The 4886-nt window shown below is 35.7% G+C and overlaps 1 long non-coding RNA gene across 7 annotated transcripts; it reads left to right on the forward strand.

Moving 5' to 3' along the window:
• Positions 1–2198: 2198 nt before the first annotated feature.
• On the forward strand, positions 2199–3980 carry LOC143622243 (uncharacterized). 7 transcript variants are annotated; one of them, XR_013151662.1, is made up of 6 exons: positions 2311–2574; positions 2772–3229; positions 3306–3405; positions 3478–3579; positions 3658–3711; positions 3786–3980. It is a non-coding gene; the product is annotated as an uncharacterized LOC143622243 (long non-coding RNA). The 7 variants fall into 7 exon arrangements; XR_013151659.1 differs by having other exon boundaries at positions 3811–3980; XR_013151658.1 differs by adding an exon at positions 2199–2260 and having other exon boundaries at positions 2541–2574; positions 3478–3980.
• Positions 3981–4886: the final 906 nt, after the last annotated feature.

Raw genomic sequence — 4886 nt, forward strand, 5'->3', positions numbered from 1 at the left:
CTGTTTCAAGATTAACTTTCAATATTCCCCCTTAATCTTGAAACCGACAGATTCTCTTTTTTTCTTGCTTCTTGCTCATTCTTATCATTCTTTCTTGTTAAGATCTTTCTTTCTTTCTTACTTCTTTCTTTTGATGAATTATTGCTAAACTTTCTTGCTTTGAGGTTTCATGTTTTGTTCTTTCTTTCTTGCTAATGATCTTGCTTTAACTCGAAAACGAGTTTCTTTCTCTTGCTTAAATTCTTGTTAATTTAATATTGTTCTTGCTATAACCCGAACTGAGTTACTTGCTCTTGCGTCTGATCAGATGATCAGATTACTTGATCCAAACTTGCTCTGGCCAACTTGCTAACCAGTTTTCTTGCTGAACGTTCTACTGACCAACTTACAAACTTGCTAATCAGTTTCCGGCCTACTTGCTAACCGGTTTTTCTTGCTCCTGACTCACTTGCTAATAAGGTTTTCTTGCTACAGACCTACTTGCTGATCTGATTGACCTACTTGCTGATCAGATTTTTCTTGCTACTTGCTGAAACGAACTTGCTTTCTAAAACATGGATTCAATATAAATCTGCTCTGTTCTTGCAACTGCTACTTTGTTAAAAGAAAAAAACAAAAAACAAAGAAAACTACTTTCTTCTCGGCTTGCTTCACTTTTCACACAAACCTTAATTTGATCGTAATTTTACCACCATATCACACTCTTCCTTGATATGCACACACTAATATCAACCACCAACAAAACAATAGCACCCCACTATTTCGTCTTTTCGGTTGTCAAACGAATTCCTTAGCTCCCCGCTCTTTCGTTTCTTTCGCGACACGCCCGCTGGTTTTTCCGCCATGAAAATTAAACTCCCCGCTATTATTTTCAACCTTGGCGAGAAAGAGTGTCCGACACAATAAAACACAATCATGCAACCAAGTTGAACTTACCAATAAACTTACCTAGTTTCTGTCTTTCCCGACTAAAGTTGCCTATTTTTAGCCATGACTTAGTGTGATACACGAATCAACATCTTTATCAAATTATTGTTGCGACGTCACCTTTTATTTAATATCATGACTTCATGAATGATATTACAAAAGAAATAGAAGCTGCCACATGGACTTTTAACCAACTTGAAACTCCTCCAAATTTGATTCCAACGATTTAAAAATTAAGACACCACTTGAATAACAATTAATTCGACCACCGATTTCACTCCAAACACCTCCTTTACAGCCGTCAATCACCACCTTCGGTTTAACCGGCGTTGCAACCCCGCTAGGGGCTGCTCCCCCTTATTAAAGAACGACTCTCAAAACTGCTAACCCCAAGCTCTGATACCAAATGTTGGAAATCAGGCCCAAGAACACAATATTTGATCTCAATCAAGATCGACTCTTTCTCTGCTATATTATAATTCTTGACTCTTACAAATTACATAAACCCTAACCATCTATTTATACTAAACTAACAACTTGCAAAACAAGACAACTTATTCTAGGAAACTAAATAATTAGTTTATTCTTACCATACTAAATAAACGTACCAAAATAAACTTACTAAAATTCTTTCAGTTAGCCCCTTCAACTTTCTTGATGAACCTTTTCAAGATTAACTTTCAATATACTCGCCCTGTTCTTGGGTAATCTTTGGATCACCACTTTGTTACTACCACCACTTATTTTATTACCACAAGTTCCAACCGCTTTCTTTTGTTGCGTCCTCGTACCACGACCACCACCTCCATAATCTGTGTTTCCACGGATTCCTTCGTTGCCATTAAGATCAAGATCAGTGACGCTGAAGTAATCGAGTCTATTTGGATCCCGCTCATGATCCAAGTTGTTTAAATTTTCGTTAACACCACAACATTCCACCTCGCTGATAGTACTAGATCTAGAAGAACTGCGACTGACCGAAAATCCGGAGATCCATGCATTAAGAGAATCTAGCTCGTCGGTGACAACTGTTGTTTGGTTTTTATCATCTTTCGCCTCTTCGCCCCTTTGTTCCGCCATGAGTAACACGTTATATCACGTGTTTGATTTATTTCTATTCTTCATCTTCAGGTTTCTTTAACCATTTTACAATCTGACTCAAATCGTTGTTGTACAAATCCATAATAGATCGAATTGTTGTACAGTCACATCCAAAATAATAATAATAATAATAAATCGTCTTTCAGGTGATGATGGCGAGCCGTCTCTCTTTCTCCACATCTACGCCCACCACCATCGTGCCGTAAGAAGGGGTCTTTGATAAAATGCTTGAGTATTTTCTGTTGTTCTCTTTCTCTTTGTTTTTTACCTTGCATTTTAGGTGTTTGATAAAATGCTTGACTGATTTGTTACTTTAAAGAGAGCCAAATTGATTTTGATTATAACAAAATCATTAATAGACTTACATCAAAATCTTATCAGATTTGGAATTAAACTTACTTTCTGCTAAACCTCAATGTGATTTCAAGTAATGGAATACTGCCTTTTGTTTTATTTATAGTTTCTTTCTCTTTATGCTGACTTATGTTTTTTTTACTCTTTTTGTTGTTTAGGTGTCTGTAACCGGTTTGCTGTTTTAAGTTGAAGGTATACATCTATTCTTGCGTTAAATTTTACTCATGTCTTTCACTCTTTTGTTTAAGTGTGTTGTAACTAGGCTTTTGTTTTTCCATCATGTTGCTTCTTTGCTTAGGGCCGTTTTAGTAGTTGTTTTTGTCTGGCGTTTAGATTGACTTTAAGCACTCACCCTTTTATTGACACGTTTAAGGTGATTAAACTGTTAGGAGTTAATCTCGAAGACCCCGTGATTCTAGTCCAAGAATGGCTGAAATCCTAAGCCTTAATCGTACACCCAGACACAAACAGAGAGCGTTGGTATTTTCGCAGGACTGAACTATGTTTTTGGGCTTGGATGATGATAAACTTGAGCGTGCGATGCCCGTGCTGCAGCAAATCACCGCAAGCCTATCACATTCATCATGCCACTCATGCTCCGCATATCTTGGTCAACAACAGATCATAGGATTGTTATAGAATTGCATCAAAGCCAAAAAGGTTTAAACTTTTTTAAATCTAATATGCACTTGAGCATATTTCATGTTAATCTTGATGTTAACACATTCTGATCATTTGTTGATGTGATATATCTAAAAACATAGGTCCTTTCAGTGCCTCTTTATAACCATTACAAGAAAGGGTTAGTTATTTCAAGAGAATATATCATGCTTCATTTGCAGAAAAGGTTAGTTATTACTTATTAGTCATTATATATTGTCTTATTTATCATTCTTATAGCTAATTAAACTTCTTTATTGTAGACTAGGTTGGGTAAATCCGGAAAGATTCAACACGAAGGATGATAACCATAACGTAGATCCATAAAAAAAACAATGAGCTTTAATGGGCCAACGGGCTAAGGTATGAATCATCAAGTTGTTTTTTTTGTTTTTACTTTCTTTCACAGTTTACCAACTATTTTTGATCAAATAGGGAAGACTTGGACTACAAACGCACTAGCTGATGCAACAAGATTGAGCCTGGTTGATTATGTTGGCGATGATGTTGAATCCTATATTGCTTAAGCTACTTACTGTATTACAATATGTGAATATATATTTATTTTTGATAACTTCACACCTCTATAATGCAAGGATTACTTTGGTTTTGAAGGTCGCCGAGTTTAATGTTCAAGCAACACAACAGGGGATTAATTGCTATGATGAGGTTGATAGCAAGATTAACGAATTATTCCTATGACTTTCATTTTCAATCATAAAATTTCCTTTTTATTATTTTAGAGGCTGACAGTTTCAACTTTGGCAGAGATTTTTCTTGGTGAGGGTATTCACAAGCTCTACTTAAGTTGTTGGAAGGAATCGTAAGCAATCAAACTCATAATTTAATTTGCAAAATCAATTTAGTTATAATGATGTAAATTCATAGCAAATAGTGACTAGGCTGAACACAACATCATTATTTTGTAAATAATGACTACTACTACAACTTGCAATGCTGTGATGATTATAACCCCGTGCAACATGGTTGTTGCGGGGGGTGTAAAACTAGTTTCGAACTAAATATAAACCCTTGATCGCCAAAAGGCTGTTGGAATTATGGACCTGTCCGCTTAAGTCAACGCGGCCAACCGGTTTATGACCTGTAAGAGTTACACCTTGGGCAACGAACAATAAATCCGCTTAACTTGTTTAACTGGTAATAACGAACTTTTAATGGTATTTATTATTTATACTAAATATAAATAATAAATATATGTTACTTTATTAGATAAACTTATTACGGTCTTTTAAACTCGATATAGATCGAGTTTGGTTGGAGATCCGGTTATTGTTCATCAAATATTATAATTATGATATTTTATTATCTCATAATTATTATCCATATTTAACTAACAAATACTTGGAGAACAAGATATATATCATTATTATTATTATTATTATTATTATTATTATTATTATTATTATTATTATTATCAATTATGATTTATGCATTAGAACTCCAAGGATCTCTCGTAAGATCTCAGGAGCTTTTTGACTCACGCAAATAATCGAGCGACCACCTTCGCCGCCCACCATCAATCACCGGAGGCTGCTGCAACTACAAGCCACTTTTGTTACCAGTCGCTTGCTGTCATCCAACGCTTCCGTTGCCGTTGCCGTTGCCGCTAATGCGCCATCGCCACCGGGCGTCACTTTTTTTCGGTTAGTAGACTAGCATCGTTCGTTGTACTTCGGTGTCTCAACCGGTTATTCGTTAACCGAGGTAAACTTAAATATTGTAGTTAATATTTATGTTTCTTTGGTTATTTCATATCGTACTCGTATTGTTTGTAACCGGATCCTGTACGGTTCAGTTAAATGGTGATTACTCGTTTTATATTC

This window comes from Bidens hawaiensis, unplaced genomic scaffold (assembly GCF_021521415.1).
Source record: "Bidens hawaiensis isolate Kalapana, Puna unplaced genomic scaffold, B.hawaiensis_p1.1 tig00003115_1, whole genome shotgun sequence".
Taxonomy (NCBI): domain Eukaryota; kingdom Viridiplantae; phylum Streptophyta; class Magnoliopsida; order Asterales; family Asteraceae; genus Bidens; species Bidens hawaiensis.